This window comes from Anticarsia gemmatalis, chromosome 2 (assembly GCF_050436995.1).
Source record: "Anticarsia gemmatalis isolate Benzon Research Colony breed Stoneville strain chromosome 2, ilAntGemm2 primary, whole genome shotgun sequence".
Classification (NCBI taxonomy): domain Eukaryota; kingdom Metazoa; phylum Arthropoda; class Insecta; order Lepidoptera; family Erebidae; genus Anticarsia; species Anticarsia gemmatalis.
The window spans coordinates 10,794,534-10,820,813 of NC_134746.1; the positions used below are offsets into that span (position 1 = coordinate 10,794,534).

The following is a 26,280-nucleotide window of genomic DNA, read 5'->3' on the forward strand; positions in this document are numbered from 1 at the left end:
ATGGAGTAAATTCGCGTCAAAATTGCGTGACACGAGACTGTTTGGGATCCCTCGGGTTCAGAAGAGTTGTTAACTGTAATGAATTGCTATCGATGAGGTCAAAGGTTCCCTGGAACAACTGGCCAGTTGTACAATGAAATTATTAAGTGTTTATTGTTTAAAATTTTATATTTTTTATTTATTTTTATTGTCAGGATTGATTCCAGCCGCTTTCTGAATTTTTTTCTGAATAAAATTGTCTCAGAAGTAAAGTCCCGAAACGTAAAAACATACCTTCATCGAATCCAGAATTTAAATGAAACTGTCATTGCCTTTAGCGGGCGCTGTAGGAATCATTCTTGCAATTGATTTTTACTATCAAACTACTATTCCTTCGCTGATACTTGATAGTACCAACTGTAAAAAGCCTAAAATAGCGCGCTTACAGTCTGTGATGTGTTTTACCTTCTATCTTAGCTATCCGCCATAGTGTCAAGTAATACTGTTTGGTTCTGAATTAGTGTTCTATTACTGTAAGACTTCTTGGCTCTTACCCCTCCAATGCCTTTACTCGTTCAGTGCGTCTGCCCATCCATCTAGAAACACCTCCAAGCTATAAATAATTCATAATATATGTATATTCAATAATAAATTTCAACATTTCTAAATATTCGACAGTTATCTAGTAAAAAATTACCACGAAAGGTTACTTAAACGTATTTAGCACCTAACTTGGCCTTTCAACGCCCACAAAAAGTAAGTTCTATTTTACGGCCACAGTTACTAGGAAACAGTAGTATATTGTACAAAGGACACGACGAACATAACGCCATTAATAATAATGATTTATACCTCGTTCACTTACATGAATTACAAATTGTCAAATGTTTGCCGTAAGTAGGTATATTATACGCCATTGCTAGCAATGCCTCATTATTAAATCATCTCTTTAACAGCTGGTGTTGCAAACTTGCATTATTATTAATGTTGTAACGAGGAATTACGTTGATATGAGAAATAAAGTACCCACCCTTACATACTTACCATACAAAATCTAATATTATTATACCTATTTAAACTAACATTATAACTAGTTAAAGACTGCCCGATTCTGTCAGTGTATGCCTTTTAGTGTATGCCTGCCAGCTAAATTGTGTGTGTAAAAAAAAACAATAACTCTTAAAAGCTATTTGGTTTTCTAGAGCAAATAAGCGGCAAAAAAAGGCGAAGCAACTTCATTTTAGGAATACAAAAATTACCTACAAATCTTATTGATATCAATGCAAATCTTGATCCAAGTCATTGTACTTAAATACCTCTGTAAAGGACCACACACTTATATCTAAAACTATGCATATTCATTAAAACAGCACCATTACATTAAATAGACAATTATTGCAATTTACGAGCGCGTAACACAAACATTAGCACAATATTACTCGGCGCGGTGACTACGCCAGTGCTACTATGAACTGGGTTAATAAAAAGAAAAGTTTCCGCTTTCAACGTACCGGCTATACGCTGAAATACTTTATGTGAAGACAGTGTACTATGCAAAAGAAATGTGGCCAAGTGCGAATCTGATTTAAGTGAATGTAAATAAATCGTAAGATTTTTATTTAAGAAAAAAAATATTAGTTGCCAAAGTCATGTCATGTTAATTGTTTGCATTAAAAAATTTCATAAACATCGTGTAATATTAACATTTACTTATTTTTATAGGTATTCTGTACCAGTGTATTTTCAGGTAACCATATTACCTAATTATAAAAATTTGGTCCAAAAAATTAGGATTAAACAAGGTGGTATTATTGTTGTTCTGATTTAAAACGAATAACATTTTAAAACGAGTTTGCATTCCCTACTGTGTGTTAATTTTCTATCAAAATGACGGTAACAATTTTAGTAAAGTCATAATTTACTGTTCGCGGGAGTTTTGCCAAGCAGTATTTTAGTAGCAGGCTGTAAGGTGCGCGCCAATATCCAGTCCACTACTTTAGCCAGCCAGTCTAACTTTAAGTTGGACCAAAGCGGTGTTTGACAGTTCAAAACTAACTTCGGTATAAGCATGCCAGCCTTATGTTGACAAACTTGCATTATTCAGAGACAGGTTGCTTATCTTAGCTTCTTTATCGATTGTGTTGAAATCTTGTTCTCAATTATTATAATCTGAATTAAAATGCGTCGGTACGAACCCGTTTAATATATGTTATAATAAACAGACAACGGAAATTTGAAAATTAAAATTATTATTGTCGCCGTATACAGTACATTTCTTAGTCAAAACCAAACAACTAAAGTACATGATTAAGAGAGATAATAACCTACAAAACCGTTTCAAACACCTACAGGTTAACCTGAACCAAAAATAGAGTTTAAAAAAAAACTATGTACGTGGCTGCTGAATTCCAATCCCTTTTTAATATCACCCCAAAAACAGACCAGTATAAAGAGCGAAGACACGAAGCATACGACAGTAAAGCATCACGTCTGCCACGGAACCCAGAAAGCGTCCAATACCGAGCCTACATGAACAAAGCGCTGGTAGTAAAGTGCAATATTCGCTGGACACGGATCTCGGAAACACGGACGCGGCCCAACAAAATATTTATACAGTACAAACAATATTTTTGTGTTATATTCTCTTTGTGCAGCGCGAACTGTATGCGAGGATAAATGAGTTCACGGAGATGTTTGGTTTGAAGAAATTTTAAAAACGTTACCTAACTATTTTGTTTTTAAGCTTCCAAAGTTTGACCGAATTTGATTAGTTTGCTTTGAAAGTGCTGTATGTTGGCTTGACAGTAGATTGCCTGTAAGCTTTTTAAAAATGTGACTATCATGCGTATTGCTAGTTTTTCAAATCCGACAGGTAGTTTCAAAGATGAGCGAGTGCAAACAGGCAAAGAAAAAACTGTATATTTGTGAATGTGACGAGATTAGAATGATAACTTTTTAATTACGATAATTGGCCTTTGGGTCGCTAAACTCTGATATGTAGTATTTGCATATTGTGTACGTGAATGTACCCGCCGAAATGTCGTAGCAATAAAAATGAATGTGCCGTACTCTCTTTTGACTTCACTCGATAACCAGACGTACACTTGAGCACGAAAACACCATTGTTAAGAATTCTTAATTGCGGTTATTTTGTGTTAAGGAATTTTCCCTTGTCTTAGAAGTTGGTTAGGTACTGTTACTTAAAATTATGAGTATTATGTCCCTTATTATTTTATACGAAGGCTCTAAACCGCGAATCTACACTCCTGTACGTAATACATATTATTTTGTTTGATTCGTGAAGTAGGTAGTCGATACTCAATGCATCTTAGCCTAGCATTGAGACCAAAAAAAAAATAAAGCCATTCTGCACGACGCATTGAAAATAACAGAAAATATTTATAACTGAGCACCCAAAAAAATATTTAAAACCTCATAGGAAACAACATTCAGTTCGCAATTGATCACCAAAACATAAAGCAAAACTACTTTCAACTTCGAATAGCCTCACATTCCCACCTTTTTTCCTATAGAAAAATCTTTAAAGCTCCATGTAATGTAAACTGGGACCTCTTTTAATCGTGCAAGCGTGCCTGCATCTAACGGCACCGGGCGTTTTGTGACCCGGTCTACTTTAGATGACTTTAGTGCGATGCTACGCTGGTCAAGTACCTTTGGGCGCTCCGGGATTTCGGCTCCCAATGTGATTTTTGGATCGAATCAAGTGGTTTACGGGTACTTCAGGTTTTGTTACGTACAGTTTAATTCAGGATTGCGTTCTATGTAACGTTTGTAGAGCAATTTTCTTAGAAGTATGTACAAGTCTTCTGAAGTTTGAAATAAGCAAAGTGTCAGTGTAAGTTGACCTAATATTGACTGTAAGCTTCCATATATTTTGATTCTCTAACGTTAGTATCGTTCAAGAGAAATTCAGTATTTGCTGTTTATTACCTTAATAACTTTTATGCTGAACTGAACTTTAAACATTGAAATTTCCAAGAAAAACTTTAAAAACACAATATTTTATTGGAAAGCTAGTTATAAACACTAAACTGTAAATTAATGCTGATAGCTATTTCGCAAAATCACATATTCTGTGAAAAACTTAATTTTCTAAGTAAACCTTGATGACAAACAAATGATTACTCAAATATGACATTTAAGGGTGACACATACCGACTTGATTGCGGAAATCACGACAAGCGGGGGAAGTAGGTACCTGAATACATACTTACATAGACATACTGACTGTTTTTTTGCTTAGGCAAAAAACAAACATTATTAATGCAAATAATTTAATTAGTTTTAAGCAAAAAAATAACAATTTAGATACTTCTTATGACCAAAATAGATTTATCGCTTGGTTTGTAGACTCGTTAGAACTTTCCAGCTATAATACAAAAATGTATAGAAAGAGATCGGAAATAAAGTATACAGAAGAGAAGAGAGAAGTATACACACAACAGAGGGAAAGAAGTCAGTACATTTCGTTAAATACACACATAAACAATAAAGGTGTTTTATTTACAAATAAATTCACAGGTAAACATCTAAACATGAAACAAAATGCGGATAACATTTGATACATAACAATATAAATTGTGATATCCATTGAAACGTAAACACTAAAGTATACAGTTTAAATTTTAAAGTCCATAATTTTAAATACGTGTCTCCAATCCACGTGGCATACATTTGGAACTGTCTACGAATAACTGGGTCGTGAAAACTTAGTACAGTTCTTTGCCAGCGAGTGCATAAAGGCGGGGCATTATATAAGGCGCGTTGAAAAGCTGCCGTCGAACTAAATAATTGAAATCACCTGGCTGTTGCGACGTCTCTTAATATTCTGTAAACAAGTTTTGCATACTGTGAATTACAGTTGCTTATGATGTATTTAACTTCAGACTGAAACTGTTGCAGTAGGTTGAAATTATTTGTGAAGGCTAATATTTTATCATAATGATGTGGATAATATTTTATCCAAAATACAATTGGCCGCGTATCATGATTAACTTTGAGTTATGCCTCTCTGGTTTATATTTGAATACCAATTTTAGACATATAATATTTATTTCATTAATTTCATTCTCCAACTGTATTTCCTATATTTCAAAAATCTTCATTTGAAGAGTGTAAGGTTTTTTCGATTAAGTACTGCATGTATTTTGAAGTATCGGTAATTTCAAACCTTTTGTTTGCAATTTGAGTTTTCGCACAAAATCGCGGTTTTAATGGCTTCACACGTACTCCAATAGTTGCTAGTTGCCAGTATCTGACCGGGACAAATATTGTCTCATCTATTCAGTGTTTTTGTTAAAAATGAAAGGAATTATTGGGGTATCGTAGTACGGACGCCAGTGTATGGAAGCGTCTTCATACAATATTTAGAACTGCGACACGGGAAAGTACGACAATGATGTTTTGGTCCTGCACAGGTATGGCTTGGGGAACACGTTACATGTTGTTTGTAAGGCGGTGAATTAACAAGGTAAAGTGAAATGTGTAACAGATACGGCTGTTTATGATTTATGTATGTGCTAGCATATCTGCCGAGAGTAAAAGCTGTAGCAAAATACGACACGTTATATGTGTATGAAATAATTATTTGAATACGAACTTTGAATTAGAAACTTTGCGTGTTTGTAGAAAATATAAGGTCTTCTCGTCAGCATGTAGCTCATAACGAAGGGGACCCAAGCTTTGCAGTAGTGAAATGTGTGGTTAAAAAATGACCTGTTAATTTATTACTGGGCTGATCTTCTCCCAAAATGAGAGACAACGGGTTAGGAGTTAACGCGCCAGTCAAACGCGATTGTGTGTCTTCATATACCTTCAAGAACTCTTCCAAAACCTTTCATATATGCAACGATATGCAGATATGCACGATAGTTAATGATACAATTATCTCGAAAAGACAAAGAATCTTAAAAAAGTAATTTGTGTGGCAGTTTTAAACTACTTACGATATCTAAAAGTTAAACTAAGCTTGCTCACTTCGATCACGTGGCCAACTTGAATGAGAGTAGACTGACAAAGGGGATTTACCACGCATTTGTACAGACAGGGGGAGTGACGTAGAAACTCTTACACTAGACTTATCGGTCAGGTGCATAGTACAATAGGTAATACATGTAGCTACATTTGTAAGTGGGTGAAAGGAATAGTGGACGTGCACTGTCCTTGTCGTTTATTATGGGAAAAGTGAAATAGAAAGCGTCTGTAGTGAAGAACGATACAAAGTTTTTTTTTTGCTGACAGCTTGCTTCTGCTTGTTTGAATTGATTGGGATTAATTTATCGGTGCAGTTCTTAAAGAATTTTAATTGTTTTTATATTGACGATAAAAAGCAGTGATAGCCGAGTGGTTTAAGTTGGCACCTCCCACGCTAGTGGTCGCAGGTTCGAATCCGAGGCAACACACCAATGACTTTTCGAAGTTATGTGTGTATTAGAAATAATTATCACTTGCTCTAACGGTGAAGGAAAACATCGTGAGGAAACCTTGCATGCATAAAATTTGTTTAATACATTTATTGAGGGCATGCAAAGTCCCCAACCCGCACTTGGCCAGCGTGGTGGACTCAAGGCCTAACCCCTCCCCCTAGTTTGGGAGGAGACCCTTGCCCTGCAGTGGGACAGATATGGGACATTAAAAAAAAAAATATATATTGACGATGTTTTTGGTTTATTGGTTATGACGTTTGTTACACTGTTATCAATGCATCAAGAGGTCTTGAGGTCAATTTCAATTTCAAAAACAATACCATGTTGACAATCGATAGTTACTATGGGTTTGGGTGCAAACATTTTGCGTAGTTAGTAAGTTTGTATGTCTGTAAAAGTCATTTCAGCTGAAGCAGTCCTTATGGATGTTGTTGTTTCGAAATATATAAAATATTATGTTTTGTATAAAGATGCTTTAGGTGTATACCAAAATATAATAATAGCTTTCGTTTTAAAATACACCGTCTATTTAAAGTATTCCTTAGTTCTTACTTTTATTGCCGTCTTATTTATAAGTACAATTTAATATAGTTTAAAGATTCGTGTCTACCCTGCCATTAGTTTTTGTAAAGTTGGTAAAGTGGGTCACGGTTGTCATTGACCGCGCTAATTGACCGGCGACGACGTGTCAATCCATCAATCATTTAAAGACGTGTTGGACTTTGCTACTCCTCTGTAGTGTTGCGGTAGTACCACTAATAGCTTTGTATAATATGGATAGTTTTAGAAATATTTTGTTCAATTTTTTTACACTAACCGTCTCTGTTATCCTAACGGTACTGTATATGACTACTTGCCAAGAATGTAGGCAGAGATTCGTGAGACACCCAATTTTTGATTGTATATCCTAACACCAAGCTCTTGTTAAGGATATTCTACGATAATTAATTCAGACATTGTATTTAGAAAGAGCTCTTAGCCTGACTTGGGCCTCGTAATCTGCGGTCACAACGCAACGGCTTGGACCATAGAGGCGCCTCAAATATAACACAGCATAAATCGAAATAAATGCTACATAATGCACATTACGCAGACTTTTGTACTTCTCCATGTTTAGTGCCCTATTGGCAAACTAAAGACAAAGAAAGCCCCATTTCATATTTAGATGGATTATGTCACTATTTAGGAGGGGATGTTGGCAAAATATCCAATATAAATGACGTGAACCAATGACTAACTTTTCAAGAAACACGTAATACCTAAAATTTCTAAGAATCTAGGCAATTTGGAATAACAGTGAGTCAGTGAGACGTTTTATAATTTATCCAGTTCTAAGAAATATGGGAATTAAGGGTCGTTTTTACTTAACGAGACGAGAAGAGATAGTTGGAGAATTGGAGACGAGCGAAGAGAGGGTAGTATATGCGCAGAGAAGGGACAAATGTCTTACCGTTCAAAGAAGAGCGTGCACGTTCTCTGCTCTGCATAATTTTTTACACTGAGGCTTAGGGTATAGGGATGAAAAATGAAATGAGTAAATTCTATGGAGTGTTTCGTCTCCTCTTGTCTTAGTCCTTTTTTTTAGTCGAAGACGGCCTTACACGATTATAATCATCTCGTGATTCACGTTTGACTTAAGTTAAACTAAAGTAAGTTAACTAAAAAAATTAACATAATTTACTTATTACCCGAACGACTTGAAAAATGTACTAGACTTTTGTTACGATAATTTTGTTTTCTGCTGTCCGTTGCCGTAGTTATTGGAGTACCTAGGATATTTGGCCTTATACTGTTTATACTAATAAGTTACATATTAGCATATTTTGTCATTTTTATATAATGATAGTGTATAGGTCCATTATAATCTTTATATTAACATAGTACTTCAATAATTGTGTTATCAAAGACTCTGACGGCCTTGTTCTCTGTCTCACCGTAACACAGGTACAAACCTAGCACGGGAGCTGGGGAATAATGTCCTGTTGGTCTGGAGTATGATACAGTTCTGTAGTGCTATCTAAACTTTACTTTGCCAGAAATTTTAACTATTATTATTTAATATCTAAATATTGTATAAGTAAATTTTTGTTTTTTATCAATAACGCTCGCCGTATCTAAGAGCCTGTGATACAGGATTTATTTATCCTAATACAGGCTCCCTATGTTTTTATTATGTACCTACCTAATATTCTAACTATAAGACTTATATTAAACTTTATGTATTAATTTATTTGAATAAATTGAAATTGAAATTGAAATACACGGTCTTACAAATAAACTTCTACGGATACATCCTGCAACACAGGATATCTCCATATAGCTAACCCAGTCAATGAATCCTTCATACACATGTTTGGTAAGATTACAGCTCGATTGCTCGAGTGCGTCCGGCTTGATTCAATCGAAGTTCAATATCAGTGTACAATTCGCGGAAATGCTAGTAAATTCACCTAAACTAGTAGTAAATAGAGACGAGCACTAGACAGGTCTGAAAGCCTGCCACTGACCTATTTGTTGAAATGTAATGCCAATATCAACGTCCCGCGTAGTTAACCAATAAATGAAGTTAAAAGGAATGAACGGAATTGAAACTTTAGCCGGTGTTTTGATTTTACATGCCTCATTTTATACAGGAGGTTTTACAATTTTGATTATGACTCGATATTAACTGCACATGGGGAATAGTTACGCTGTCCAATCAATTTTGAGACGTTTTTGTTTTATGGAGAAGCGTTCTTTTTTAACCCGTTACTGTCCTACTGCTGGGCAAGGGGCTCCCGAACGTACGCAGGGCTAAGCATTCAGTCCACTGTGCTTGGAGAATCGCTAATAACGTCATAAAGCTTATTTAGATCATTGCTCATAAGGTATTGGACGGAAGGAGATGAAAAGACATAAATACTTCCTTTTAAAGTACCTAAGAATTACATAGTTAGAGTAATTATAATCTAATTAAAAATCTTTTTAATTTATGGTCATGTATTTTATGCATGTGTTTTGTATTGCAGAGCTTGATAATTCATTGAAAAGACATACTCACCTTTACTTTAAGTCAATTATCATCGTCTTTAAGCAAAATCGAAAAGAACTTCTGTTTCCAAGCGAGCCATTAAGTCGCCTGAGCTGATAGAATATGTAACAGCTACATACGCAGATATTCATAGTACGGGAGGTGGCTGCAAAGATTTTCAGATCATTCCTCCGTGAGAATTGTAAGTGGGTGACGTTTCGCTTACAAAGGTAACTGGGTGAGCAGAAAGTGAAATGCTTGCGGAAAACCAGGAGGAATGAATTTTACCTTAACTCGTTATGCCCTTTCGAAGTTTATTTTTGTAGTCGATATAAAAAGATTGGGGCTATGTTTGTGGGGATATGTCAGCGGGTAGCTCTTTTTGCTGATCTCCATTTAACGTTCATTTTCCAAGTTACCTGACTTCCCAGCACACTCAATCATAAAGGTACCAATATTGCCATTAAAGGACTTCTCCGTAGAATGCCGCGCAAATTTTCACACCTCCTCAAAGATAAGATAAGCAAGGGGAGAACTTGGCAGATGACGTTGTGTATATTAGATGATGAGCAAGGTAAGTAGGAACAAGGAAATCCTGCATTGTGTGGAGATAGAATCTGTTTGGGTGAAACACACTTGGGTGAAGTCGTAAAATTTTGACGACGCCGTGTCGAGCTCGTCGGTGCAAGCGACCTGCCTACAGACACTAACACCTCGTCGACTTGCATGTTTCACAAGCCATAAATCGATGATTTAACCACTACAATACCTCTACAATCTACTTTACATCGAAAATATAAAATTTAACGAGCTCACAAACCCTAGTAAAACGCGAGGCCAATAACACGAATAATAAGGAGTTACGTCGGTCGGTCCTGTCTGTGTATCGCGTTTATTTACACTTGTCAATCTCGTCTGTGAGTGAGAGTGCACAGTGTCGACCTTTGGTAAGGTGCAGAATCAAAGTGTACAATCGATAGGTAGCGTGTGTTGTGTTGCGTGGGCGGTGTGCGGTGTGGTGCCGGTGCACGCGGCTGCAGGCCGGAGGCCGAAGGCTCGGCGGCGCGGTGCGGCCTGTCGGCGCGGTGCGGGTGTGCGCGCGCAGCGGCGGCGGCGGCGGCGGGCGCGGGCGGTGCGCGGGTCAGTGGCGTGCAGCGCGCGCCGCGGACGCCCGCACCGCAGTGTCGAGCAGGAGCCCGCCATGCCCGGCCCGCGCCTATCCCGCGCCGCCTGACAGCATGGCCCACCCGACCGCCACCATCACACGCAGCCACGCTCTGACGACGGTACGCATCACCGTGTGAACGTATTTTGAAAGACGTGACCGTAACCCGCAGCGCGCCACCGCTACCTCCTACCGCCACGCTCCTCGTTACTCCCGATCAGTGACAGTGTTACCGGAGTCCGGTTACCCAGTGAGGGTCGGTCAGCGCAGAGGTTCGTCTCGATTCGATCGTCCGCAGACCGAAAGGAGTAGGCGCGAGTGGTCGCCGCGCGCCCCGCTAGATGGCGCCGGGAGTCGCTCCTGCGGCGAGCGCTCTCCGCCCGCGCCCCGCCGTCGCCGTCGCCGCCTTTTGTTTCGCGCCGTTCGTGTACATAAAATAATAATTGGCAGGCCGGTGGTGAGCACCGCCGCTCGGCGCCGAGCCGTCGCTGACGTCAGCGGAGCCCGGGCTCGCGCCGAAGCCGAGAGCCCGGCTTCCCCGACCTTCCGCCACCGCCGTCTACGACTCGCTCGACACACGACACTGACACGTCAGGTTCTACACTAACCCTCCGCCCCTCTTACGTGCCAAATCCGTTGCAAAACGAGACGTTAACGTTCCATCGACTGAATTTTGAAGACGTTTACAAAATATTCTAAACTTTTAACATAACCGTGGCGTATAACAAGGTCCGCGTCGGGTACGAGCGATATGATAGCTATGACGCACCGAAAATGTGTAGGTTTCATTCATGTAACCTACAAGGGTTGGCAATTGATCTGCACCTAGCAACAACGGCGGCGGCGAGGGCAACCATCTTCTCGAATCTTTAGCCTAATAATGTTCGGTGGATTTATTAAGAAAATGGCGAGAATAGAAGCAGTATATAGTCGTGGATTCATTTAGTTAAAGGAGTGCGGTGGGTGCTGAGCGACGCGCCGCGCCCATGCCCCTAAGTCTGGTGAGTGGTAGATTGTAAGGCTTCGTGCCGTGCCATTTTCACGAGGAATACCGCGTACGTGTTATTTTTCACTTTAAGCCAATAACTCGGATGTTTCGATACAAAAGTGGACTTCGGTGTATTTGTATTTACATTATTATTGCTTAATACGTGAAGTAGTGTATGTCTTTATACAAACCTACTGTGCGTATTTATATTTTACTTGATGTTTTACAGCAATTTCATATTCTCGGCATCGTTGTCACGAGAATGACACATCTTTTATTCTTCGTGTGAATAGAGTCGGTTACAATACAATGTAGGCCACAACACATGACCACGGCTCACTTGTGCTAAGATTAAAACCCTGTATTCATACACGTAACATTGAAGTAGAAAATCAATAAACAAAATTGACAGATTGTAATAAACAAATACTTTATCACAAGGATACATGACCAGATCAAACATTTAAATCGAATTAGTATGTTTTTTAATCTTCATATATTATTAAAAAGTTTGTAATCTATACATTTTGTATAATCTTAATCCTTATTGAATAGATGATAATGAGGTGGAACTTTCAGTCTCTGAAATACATATTCAATGTTGGGCTGAAGATGGCGTTAGCAGTTTAATAAGAAACGGTAGGCACGTTCCATCGTATCGACGTATTCATTACTCAATATCATTAAAACAAAAGTACCTTATTACCTGTTATGTATAAGTTCTTATTAATCCCTGTATGACCTATTCTTTTGAAGATATAGTTTAAGGAGTTATGTATGTCTCTCTCTTTCTAACGCACTAGACATTTGGCAGATAGAGACAGCATTTGCAATTATTCTTTGTAATAATTAAGTATGCTAACTTCCGAATATTAAAATCGCGTAAATAAATACTGTTTGTTGATTGGTACATTTTAAAATTCTGCTTTCATATGACTAATCTATTATCAGACTACCTTTAACAAGTTTTTACCTGAGCTGAATTTGAATGATTTAGCACAAACATATAATAATATAACATTGAGTATACTACTAATAAATATTTCTAGGCTTAGTTTGACTCCCGAAAGAGAGATACGACATTGCCTTCACAATTGTGAAAGCTATGCGCGGTTTAGATAGATTTTTAAAGAGGTTAACGATCTGTACTAAAAACTGTGTTAAAAAAAACATACAAACAACTTAACACTAGTTTCAAAATACTGTAATGCATCAATTTATAATATACAACTTGACCCAGAAATTGGCACTATATTCAATACATACAACATTTGTAACTTAAACCCTTACAAAATTAATATAAAAAAAATACTCTCTACACTACACTAAGTAATATGATATCTACCAAATACTTTTAGTACAGCAATCTCACCATCAAAACTGAATTCCTATTTAATAGCAGAATTTATTGACCTCATTATTTTCTTTTTAAAATGTACTATAAGTACCTTCTCAATTCCTTAATATAACTATTTGATAAACGTCGAACAAGATCCTTATTACGTAACAGGTCGTAGAACGACAATACTCCTATTTGACTGGAACAACTATGTATTACTGGCCTTTGCTTGTGACTTCATCCGCGTAGAACGATTTCTTTGGGGCTAGAAAGTATAATATGTGTTAATTTAGGTCATAAAATATCTGTGTGCCTAATTGTATCAAAATAATTTCTGTAGTTTTCGCATGAAAGAGTAACAAACATACATTTCGCTTTACTAATGTTGAACTTAAGGTTTTGCTTATAAAGAACATAATATAAGTACTTGCCAATGATTTAAAGGTAATTCTTAATCTATTATATCTTTAAAAAAATGTGATCTGAGGAAAAAATATATTATTATCAATTAATAAGTAGTAAAGTTGTTTTGATATGTAAATAAAATGTAAGGAGATCTGTATATCTTGGCTTAAGACTAGAGATGAGCGTTTAACGGCACTGCATTCGCATAAACCGATTTGAACTCAATTTACCTCGGTTAACGCAAATTTAAATGATATTGCTTAAACTTAGTCACTTAGTATTGCACTGGATAAATTTATTTCAAGATGCTTTAGTTGGAAACAACAATGTTGTATTGTACATACCTATTCGCTCGTATGCTATGTATTTGTATAATGTTCCTACATGTTACCTATTCTCTTCTCCTGAAAGAAAAAAACGTCAGTATATTTGCCTTATGATGCATCGTAACAAATATTGTCATGAATAATTGATTAGTTATTTTAGTCTATTCACTATTTCTTATATTTGTGCAGAATGGTATATAGTATCTTGAATATCATAAATGACCAAATTTTACATGAAGCATAAGAAACCACCTAGGTTTTCAAGACACTTTATTTTATCTCTATTAAAATGTCCTTCATATAATGTGTATCGATTGATTTATCGTAGAGTGTATGCGAAGTTTACCGCACGTATCGTGTGCATATTGCAAGTTCTTTAAACTTATTTGTTATAGAAGCCTAAAAACCCTCCAAAATATTCATTTTAGTAACTTAAAGCCACTGCCATGTTGACTAACAATAACAAAATAATACTCAAAACATCTGCAGTGAATCTTACAAATTCTTGTCTTAAAGCTATTTTGATATTCAGCGAAATGCTGACCAACAGAAATCACATTTTAGTCTACAACGGAATTAGGACAAGATGCAACCTTTAGAAATTGGGTCAGTTAAGTGTGATATTGTCTGTAGACAATGTCGAGATATGCTCGTTTAGCGCCCATCGATTATTTTCACGGTTTTGGCTCAATAATGGATGGTGTGGCTCCTCTTGCGGTTCAAATTTTTCAATATTATGAATCGGTTTTAGGTGTGGAGTAACTTATAATTATATGACATTCTAACTGTCACATATACGATTGTGTGTCATGCTCAGAATTATATATATCGCTACGACATATAAAAGCAGCATAAGATAGCAGCATAAGATTCATGTGGAACTTAAAAATAATTGTCGTTTAACTATTCGATCATTTGTTGTTTATAGAAGCGGCAGAAGTGCTTTTTATTCGGTTTAAAATAACATATTTTGTCGCTAATAATCCTGTATGCTAGCTACTGTCCTGTTGAGCTACATGTTGCCATATCGCTATGACAAAAACTAAACGTATGTATATCAACAGTATCAACACTGAAAACAATTTGTAAACAAAGTTAGATTTGAAAAACCATGCACACACAAATTGAATTACACAGAGGTTATTGCTATGCGGCAAATCGTTGACCTCTCTATGCGTTGAAGCATTTTTCTAGTCAACATATTCTAAAATATTTTTGGACAGCAATCTGGAGGATTGGTGTGAGACAGCCAATGGTAGAAACCGGTGAAAGTTTTTAGGGGAGATCATTGCCTAAAAATGGGACAGCTCAGTTTAATAAAAAAACATTAGAAGAAAATTACTGTTAATACATCAAATTAAAGGTGTCGAATATGAAAAGAAGGGTACATAAGTGTTCAAAAATTGATTTACGGAACTTGAAACACACACAATCGTGTAAACTAAACTGAATTTGAGCCAAATCAGTTTATTGGAGCACAGTTCTCGGCGCTGACCTCTCTTGATTTCAGTTCAACTTCAGTAGCTTAGTTTCCAGTACATTTGAGCAAATATTACGTTGAATAAACGATCAGCACTCAATAGAACTCAAACAATGTGGTGCATATTACGTGGTATAACTTTACCTATTCTAACTTTAAGTGAAATAAATTAGTTCCGACTGTCTGCTATTTTAGTTTATGATGTTTAATTAGTTCGACACCTTTTTCCATACAGGTAGGTTAATAATTTAACTATACATACATAAAAATAAAATTAAGTATATCTTTTCTGACAAAGATAGGCAGAGACCCATGAACATCACTCGGTACTTTCTTTACAAACTTCTCTTGAACTATATTCATTGTAATGATACATATACAAAATATTTATTCAAAAATGTCGAATCAGAAGAAATCATCAATTCTGAATTTTTGGAAATTTCCTGGATAGTTAGTTGATGGAGTTTTCGTTTCACTGAAAATTCGCGAAAACTTCACCCTTGATCAATTTGTGCTAGTGCTATCCAGATTTTTCTGGAAAACTGATATTGGATTTTTCGAGAATGTATATTTCCCAATACAAATTTTGAAATCCCGATACTTTTATCGATTGCATACATCTATTTTTTAAAACAATAGGCGTATACATTATTAAAAATATTCGCCTACTTAAAAAATTTCCGTATCTCAAAAGTATACAAGCCAATATTATCCTCCTTCATTCTTTCTCGTACATTCCATACTGGAACAAATCTGCAACAACGACACAGTATATTATAGAACTCTCAGTTCCCACATTGCAAATTGAAGTAGCATTAGAACAATAGCGTGAGATATATTGACCCTGGCGTGTATTGGGTAATCGGGAGCATCGCAGGATGTAAGCCATCATTGCGTGTCCCGCTCCGAATCAACTTATTGTCGGTCACTTTGTTGTATTACACTTTGTAATGGTGAGATTACTCTTGGCTGGTGTCTGCTGTCTCTTTTACTCGTTTGATGTGACTTGAGATAGAGGTACCTATATATTTTGACAACTAGTAGACATGATATGACCAAGTGTAGTGTTACTATTTAGTTAAATATTTATGATTAAACTGCCGTTTGATATCTACATTATTTCTTAGTATGTATTTATTATCTTATTTCTTAATTTTACTCAAATTTGGTTTAAGAAAGTAAAACTCTATTTTACTCACTTTAGATTATGAAATTAATCGATTAGTTCGTACCGTGATAAGTGGATAGTATGCATAATGTTTTACTTTCAAACGTAAACCTTGTTTAGTAACATAATAGGCGTATTTTTTAATAGAACGAATCTAAAACCATAATGTACATGGCTCTTATAAGAGCCAAGGAACCAAATTCTATTTCTTAAAATAGCAGAAATATCAAACTTTTTAAATATGTTTGTTGTACGAGGACGTTCATAATTCACCAGAAAAATCAAAACGTCAGCATTAAATTGTCGTGCACCGCTGCCATTTTCTAACTCTTGACTTTCACAATATACAATCAAATGAGTGCAATGCCATCGAATATTGTAATACTACTCACTATTTCTGTTGTTCGAATATTGATCCTTTATATTTCATTCACGGTATTATTTACTTTTATAATAACTGTAAGTTTTGATCTTTTCTGGAAATTTTGTAAAAATACAGTCACATTTTAACACATTTTTGTCGTAATTGAAATAAATCAATTTTACACACATTTTTATCGCACTTAATAACATGGAATTCTTTTATCCATACCTAATATCGTGATTGCCAAAGTCTTTATGAATCTGTTTATTATGCCTTTGCTAAATTGCTTGACAGCTTTTAATACATTTGAGGTAGAGATATAGACAGTAGAAAACTAAGTGCCTTTCTTTACCTCCTTGAGGTGACCAACATCAAAATCTGTCATAAGAAAGGACTATCAGATCTGCATAACTATTCTTTTTATAACAAAGATGAATTATATTAAACGCTATAGCATGTCAAGTAAAGTGCAGCTTCATCTTTCCTTGAGGATCAAACATAGGCTATTTCTGTTTTTGGCCCTACCGTCCGAATTTACCGCCAGTAAATTTACTATCTGTATCATTGACTATCATTATAGATGACAATATTCGACCTAACTGAATAAATGATGTGATTTTGATTTTGACATCCATTTAAATTAAGTCGTGGGCATTGGTGCACATTGACAAGATTATACATTAATTTGTTTTATTCTGCTTCAACCGACCTTTTGTCTCAACTTTCAATGCATTATCAATGTCAGCCCACACCAGCTAAAGCACAACAAGGCGTCACAACAAGAGTCCTATACAAGACTAGTAATGAAATGTTCTAATTAGTTCTCTTCACATGTTTCTATTCAATTAGGTCGACTGATTCATTATTGAAATGCATGTATGCTGTCTCTTGTGTTTTGTAGGTTTGTCCTCCATTTTACATGCATGATTGATGTTTTCTTTTTCGTTTTAACATTCTTTAGCCTTTTCCAATCGTCATTTTTACAGACTATGTGCTCCGTAAGTTTTGTTCAATATAGAAGTTTCAAAACGTTAACTTGTGTTATAACTTGAAATATCTAAAATCTCTAAATCAGATAGGTAATATTAGAACAATTTAATAATATTAGTTAACTATTATTTGTTGTATTTCTTTATAACCTTTGTATCCCAGCACCGCAGCATAAGCTTACCTTTCTCAAAAACTTCCCTTTTTTTTACTCGCAATATTCTCTCTTTTAAACACCTTCACAACAATCTCTGCATCACTCTAAGGTAGACTTGCAGAAAATGCTCCTGGCATTAAGTCCGCCTTTATACAGCTCTTTGTATAATGTTTAAAATAAATAAATAAATCTTGTTATTTTCTGGTGTCTACCTATCTTTCCAGTTCGAATTCTATTCGGTTCCTATTGGTACTAATTCGTAGCTAGCTATTTTACGTCACTTATAATTGAAATATTTTTGTAGACAATTGTAATACACAGACATAAATACAAAACACGTCTTGCCACCAAATTGCAGTAATGGTCATACGACTTTCATCATCATGTCAACACACTATTACTGCCTTTACGATACCCAACAGACGACTGTCCGAAAGTCACCCAGGCATCGTTAGTATTAATATTGTATTGCAGCAATAAATATTAATATCATATAGAGCCGTTCAGACATGAAGCGTTATGTTCTGTCATCGTTTAATACTATAATGACGTATGTTAATTCTATGTACAATTATTATTTGTGATGTATTGTAACGCATTAATATTATCGTTTAATCCTGTGATAAATAGTCCCACTGGTTCTATGGACCGAGTGATAGTGTATGTGTATGCGACTGCAGAATTCTGTAGTCGGAAAATTTGTTTTCCGATGCCTGTTGTCTGTCAACTTTTGAACTAGCGTGTTGTGTTGCATTTTTTATTCTATATTATACGGGAATGAACGGAGACAGTATTTACTTTGGTTTGCTTGACGTATTGGCACAGGTGTCACAGGCTAGTAAAGGCTAATTTGCGCTGAAATTGCAATCTATCAAGTTAAAATACAAGTTGAAGTTCGTTGATATACGTTATTTGGAAAAAATAATCCCCAAAGCACAAAGGACACCAATTTTTTTTAAACTAATCAATATGCATATAACTTCCTCTAATTTGATATAACTTTTGTTTGTGTATGATCAAACAAAAAACTCGATAATATAACGATTTCCTATAATAAACTAACAATGCAAACCCTTTCTATGCATCTGATGATTTGCAAACGAAGCTTATTCGCAATAAAATGCAGGCTGGTTATAAAGCGACCCACTTCACCACTTGTTTGTTTTGCCGTGTAAATATGTATACAACCTGTATACTTGTACCGATACCTGAGGATCACGGCCATTTTTGCTCTTTATATTTAATTTTAATACGATTTTTTCCGAATATTGAAATAGAAAATATGCTTAATTTGTTCGGGCGGTGAAAAATATTTTTTATTACTTTATGGTTTTTATAAATGCTGGCCATTTATGACTGCATTTTTTTTACGTTGGTAAGAGTGGGAACTAAATCTCTATCTTTGCATAAAATGTGCTGCCTTTCTGTTACATACTACTAACGTATTAAAATAGTTAACAATGGTCAATCTCATTACTACTTTCAGCAATTTGATGTATGAAGTGACAACGTATAAAATTATCTATCAAAGTGGTCTTAATAAACTAGCCCATGCTACCATTTGGTTATCAAAACGAAGTCTTCACGTGAGGTACTCGTCAATACACTTTTTTCACAACGCATTTGATGTGGCCCCGATAAATAATACACAACGAAAATTGCGTAGCCTCATAATAATTTCAGAAGCAAAGCGACCGGTAGACGAACAGTGGTTAGCCAAAAACCGCCTATAAACAGTGTTTTAGCCAGCTAAAATCAACTGCAGTAGAGCGGCTAAAATTCTAATGCCGTTTCGACATTCTGTTTCGGAGGTTTTAGCTAATGGACGGCCGGTCAATATACCCGCAGCCTTTAGGCCAATTAGCGATGTATGACGTCTATAATCCTAGCGTATAATCGAATGATTTGGTGTGAACGGAATTGACTTCAGATTGAAGTATTGGAGTCCATAGTTCCGTGATAATACGTGTATTTGTAAAGCGAAAGTCTGTTCGTATGTTACGCTTTTAATTTCGTGAAATTTGCATGGAGCGTCTTGAAGGTCCAGCTGTCTTGGTAGTTGCTGCTTTGAAGTACCTTATTTATCACCTTAATGTTAGTTAAAATAACAATGTAGGTACAGCATAGTGGCTATCAAATAATTTTTAACCGACATACGTACCCCCAAGTCACGTACTACCTCTACAGTACCTCTTTAGTATTTTTACTTTGCCTTTACATCATTGAGCTCACAAATTTATCTACCTACTTCACAATATAGTATGTATAAATACATACTATATTACTCATTACTCAAAACATAACACGTACATATAAAACGTTATGAAACTCATATCATTGAAACATGTAAGTAATAATATTAATAATTAGACCAAACATCATTCTTCGATCAAAAATAACTCTCTAAACACCTACTATTAAATGTCTTTAATCCTTCGAAGTAATACCTGAGATAAACCATTCCATTACCGCGAAACTGTGAATGTATCACCGGGCTATTAGGGCCAATATGTAACAGTTTACTCAGCGAGCTGTGTGTAACGCAAGCTTGCGTCTAACTGATCCAATTATGCCGCAGTAGCCGTTTGAGGACGATATTAACTGCACAATCGATTCACGGCGGCGGTGGAATGCATTGATTGTCGCTAGATCAACTGGATATTGCGGCCAATTGATACGGTGGACTTATTTGATTTAGAAGTTTCTAGTAAGGTTTTAGTAAAGTACCGTGTTGTTTGTAAAGTGAACATGCTTATATCCTGGGACAATGTACATTGCCAAATTTCGTTAATTAGAATTATTTCTTGTTGTGTTATTCCATGGGGGCAGTCATGCTTAGCAATGGCCGTGTTTTGCCTTATTAATATGATGATGAATATTTTTTATATCAATTTAATAAACCTATTTCCAAATATTAACACATTCTAGAGAAGTACAAAGTTTCTCTAGTATGTATTTCTACAATTATGTAGAGCTATATTTACTAAGAGATTTTAGGTTGTTGAATCGAAAACCTTCTTAGAAGTAAGGTTATGATCATTTTGATTATTTTTGTATGGTTTTCATCTCCGACCGATTTTCCGACGGAAAATGACAATATCAAGTCAGTTTATACAACGCTGTAAGATTCAAACTTAAAACCGTCTGATAATTTTACCAAACAATGGGTCCCTATTCTAATGTAAGCAGCAGATGGCCAGCAACCGGGATAGACTAGCAATTATCGAACGATATCCCGGATTACATGACCCCCGGGAATATGAAGTTGGCGCGGCCGATTCTATTTGCATAAATTGCGCTTTCAATTAAACTTAGATCCGCGAGACTGGTGCATTGACGAGGCTACTGTCTATCGTGGGATAATCGGAATAGGGACTCAGTTGTGGGAAAATTTTCGGCTCACAAACTTTTATATCCTGGTCTAAAGTTCGTTTAAAACGTTCACCGTACGCTTGTTATACACGACATCCACTTATCATTATATGGTATATCAATTTATGGTATTTGGAATATAAACGTTAATATTTTTTAGTTATCAAAAAGACTTTATGATTAAGTAGGTACTACCGGTTTCCAACAGCAACTTGTAGACGAAATATCCTATAAGTAACATTTCCAATTTCGACATGATATTTTTGCACCTTTTTTTACCTTTAGCTTTATATATCATACAATACAATACAATATTATTATACAGAACAAAAAAAACAGTTAAATCAGTCATTGGAATTTAAGATTCATCTTCTTTTTATGTATATTAAGGCACAGCATTTAAGTATTCCAATGTTAGTTTAACAGAGTAGTTGAAACAGTCTGTCATTGGCCGAGACAATATGGCGCCAAGGTATACTTGACTGAAATCGAATTGCATTGTACTAAAAGTAGGCTAAAAGGTGATTAGGTGCAACAGTATTCTGAGTAATGGACGTATGTAGTACGTAAACGATGTTCGTGAGGCTAGGTGTACAGGGCCATCCAATGACGTCAGAGTCATTGATCGCAAAACTATACATAACTTTCATTGTTACGGAAAAATACTCATTTATAAGGTGTTCGGAGAGTTGTATATAAGACGGTTGATTTGGTGGATGGAACTGTCTTTTTGTATACAATATTTGAACTGTATCAGTAAAGAATATAAACTACAAACAACAGTTTTTATTTCTACGTATAAATATTTTTTTATGATTATACTCTTGGCTAATAGTGACTCCATCATGTTGGTTTAATCAGTCTGATAATAAACTATATTATTATTTGTATGTGTAGTTAAACATTGCAATGATAACTGTCGAGAGTTAAACCTCAAGGCCATTACTTCTTAAAGTAAGAAATAATTATCACTTAGTCAGGTGTAGGAAAATATTGTGATGAAACCTTGCATACGTGGGCGCTCTTTACCACAATTCTTTAATGAATGCAAAGACCCTATCTAGCAATGGGTGATGGACTCATAGCCTAACTCCTCCCTTATTCCGAGAGGAACCATTTGCCCAGCAATGTGACAGTAATATGATCTTACATCTTTGAATATAACAGGCATAATATTATGTGTATATGTATGTCTTATTATCAGTACCACAATCGTACGACCTCTCCAGACATAACATGCTGTATTTTACTGCATGCAATGTTGCCTATATTTATCTCCCTTCCCCCTTGACTGGATTATAAGCGCAAATTGTGGCTACAAGTGTGATAAATCATCTGTCAGTTAGTTCATATTGTTGATCCTTGAGTTGCATTTACGCGCAGCAAACACTGCGCGATGCACATATAAATATGTGTTTATTATAATCATTACGCAAAAGCACGTTCTAGTTCAACATTTACTCAGTTAGATCAAACATTGACATATTGAACAATACAATACCCTATTGTGTATCTGGGCTGTCGTAGAAAATATTTTTTCATTACATGTTGAATGTCAAATTTTCCATAGTGATTAGTTCTGACTATGGAATATCACGGTAAAAGTTAAACTTAATTATTTTAACAACCGTTAAGTACAAACTAGAATTGGTCAACACACAAATTTGATAGGTCTTAATTAGCTGCAGTCATTATTGAACACGTAGCCTTACTCTCAATCTTCGATTATAATTTCATCAAGCCTTCATTGCGCATCAACCCACGTGTTTCACTCAATCCCACGTCATATTCTAACAAAGTTACTACCCAGAACGATTCTCTATAATTATTCTTCAATCGAGCTCTAGTCTATGCAATCAAATCGTTGTTCAGCTCAACTGACGTCATATGTTGCTGCGAACGCGACGGCCTGTTGGAATAAACTAGATAATGACAAACTTTACAAAACATGTTCTGTGATCATGTCATGTTTACGTTAACAACAGGTCTTCATTGCCATGGGAAAAGCTGTCTTTGAAGCACGTGTTGTCGCTGAGAAAATATGCTAAGTCATATCGAAGACAATAAGTAATTTTATTGAGATATTAATGTCGCTTTTTTATTCAAAAAACAACTCATAAGCTTAATCATGCTACTACTCATTACTATTGACAACATAAATAAAAAAAAAAACATTACTAGCTGACGTTAACATAGATATAGAACATAAAATATTGGTATTATATACCTACATTTATATACCACGTAATGTAACCATCACTTATGTAATTTCATAAGTAACCAAATTGCATATCAAGACTTACAGCATTAGTTAAGATATAGTACATTTTTAATTCCTGATACTACGATCATATTTTCGGTCAGATGTAAAGACGTCCAAATCAAGAGTGGGACATTGCCCTCGCTGAACTCACGACAGCACCAGACAGCAAGACGCTGTCGCCTTTCATAGACTGCTTGTTATTATATTTTGGCCACGCTTATTGTTCGCTATCTTGATATAAGTAAAACGTCTATCGTATGTTTTAGTCGACTCGTAGCCATAAAACACATCTATAGTTACTAATATTTTATCGCAAAAGTCTAGCTGTCTGACTGTTTCTAGCTTATTTGCCATTTAATGAAATGTATCATATAGTTGATTGTCTTTACTTTATTCAACGTAAATTAAACACACGTCGAGCCGCGTCAGTTAACTATACTACCTAGTTACCGTCCGATCACTTGGTAGAGAGCTTTAGCATGTACGATATAAATAAATTTTTAATAATATTTCTGTGTATTTCTAATGAAAGTAGCTGTATCAAACAGACCCTAAAAGCTGCATAAGCCTGCGGGTGCTCATTCATTTTGTGTACCTCTGTCACCAAACCTCGCATGCAAGGTCTCTACTAAGTTTTTGGACTATATTACAAACGTACAAACTACTTCATAGCTAGAAAGGTCAATAAACGTAAAAAAGTACCCACTATTAAACTAGTAATCAGATGTAGATGCACAATTTTTTTATATACAGTTCCTTTGTAGTTTGTTAACTGTACTTTATTTAACCAATATTATAGAAACTCGGTTTCATGACGGGATCATGATAAACTTAACGTTATTTCAAGGCTGTTAATTAAGCACTTAATTTTAATTAATTTTACTGTGTTTGTCCATAAATTAAACTGCGGGGGACTGGCCACATATTTTTTTTATAATTTGGACATTATTGTTAACTTACTCTCTCAACAGTGGTCAAGAAAAGCTTGAAAGCAATGCAAAATGTGCCTCTCGGAAACGTTCTGCTAACATTGTCTTATTCATCGCTTACTCGTGCGACTAAACTCGGCCAAACGAGCAGTTTCAGTTGTTTTTAGTGTATCCAAAAGCTAAGTAATCATTCTTAGGTTCTCAGATCGGACTGAAATATTTTCCCGATATATTTTGTCCACCACTATATATGATTGTCGAATTTGCCTTGTCTTTCTTCGAATGTGATTATTTTTCAATCAATAGCTTTAAATCTTCACCATACATTCACACAAGCAATAATTTCATATATTCAACCAAAAACATTCTAACAATTCCATAATAATAGCACATTCTACTAGCATAGTCTAACACAAATAGGCACCAATAAATCGTCGTTCAATATAGTTGCAGACATCGCTTGCACTGACTTCATTGTCCCTGAACTAAGTAATTAAAGCTCCACTACGATAGTATTGATAATTCCCAGTACCGTCTGCATGTAGTAGTGAGACTGCGTACTACTGATAGTGATAGTGAACCGTTATCAGTTATCAGCTGTTCGTATTATTAGTGTTGTTTGATAACAGCCTTGTTATGTTCCGAGATTGAGAGTCTGTTATTAACTTTTTTTATGTTCAGATTGTTATTACGTGTTAGTTGTTTTAGATGTTATTAGATAAAATGCCTGTTTTTAGGACTTGACCTTGCGATGCTTATTGATGATATATTATTCATTTATCTTAAGGTCAGTAGTCAACTCAGAGTAAAAGGAGTTAAAAAGGACTTAGATTTAACAACTGTTATTTTTTCCCAACAACAGACTCCACGTTTCTCTACGATTATCGACTACCGACAACCGGCTAGCGCACTAGCGGGCGTCGTAAAAACTATTTTTGTAGTACAATTTTAAATGTCTAAATTCGATACTCGATGGTTCCAACTGAAGAGATTCGTGCTACTGCTCTGAGATGATCTTTAAAGCACGGACACGATAAGCTCAAACACCTCATAGGGTCACCCACGTATAGAATGTTCAAGTCTATTTTCTCAAGACTTGTTGATTGTTAACCGACAAGAAAGCGTCACAATTAATTTTAATAAATATTTCGTAGTATTGAGATATATCGTCATTGCTCTAATTTCTAATTTCAATTATTACATCTATTTCGTTGTTTATTGAAGAATCGAACTCATATCGGTAGCACCTTTATTGTTTTACTGTTAAATCCTTTCACCTAGCTTAATACTTTAATAACTACTGCTATTACAATAACAAGCTTTCATGTAAACACTACACTTGCTGGTAATCAGCAACTGTAGGAAAATAACCAACAATGGAATAATACAGCAATCTCTTTATATACGACTAGGGATGCAAACAGCGTTATAGAAACATGTATCGATACACCAATGAAAACTTCTTTTGCCAAACTGTAGTTGGCGTGGCGTTAAAAGAAATAAAAGTCACACAGGTTAACTTAATTTAATAATTTGAACAAACTATCTACCAATAATTCAAAAACATTGATGATAAAACATCGTCTGCAAATGCTGATATAGCCATATGTAGTAAACATCATCGTTTTATCGTATTTATTACAGAAGATACAGTAATCTGAAATATACAATAATATTCACTAAATAAAATTGGTAATAATTTCACCAATCAAGTATAACAAATCAAATAATATTCATAAGTCGATGTTCTAAAACATCGATGTAACATTTCCATCTTTACATGAAACTAGCACGGTCATAGAGGGCGCACCTGTTATTTGCCGAATGCAATTAATGTGTACGCTACTTGTAAGCATTTGTTGGTGAATGTGGGTCACCTAAATACATGTACTCGACAATACA

At 35.6% G+C, this 26,280-nt stretch overlaps 1 protein-coding gene across 2 annotated transcripts in view; it reads left to right on the forward strand.

Moving 5' to 3' along the window:
• Positions 1–10,545: 10,545 nt before the first annotated feature.
• cac (calcium voltage-gated channel subunit cacophony) overlaps positions 10,546–26,280 on the forward strand; it is an 81,522-nt gene continuing 65,787 nt past the window's right edge. The window contains exon 1 of one of the 2 annotated variants that reach the window (XM_076132130.1): positions 10,546–10,721. The gene's annotated coding sequence lies outside the window, so the exon portion shown is untranslated. Of the gene's footprint in view, positions 10,722–10,760; positions 11,602–26,280 lie in introns of those variants that run through there. The other variant, XM_076132139.1, reaches the window with a different exon arrangement.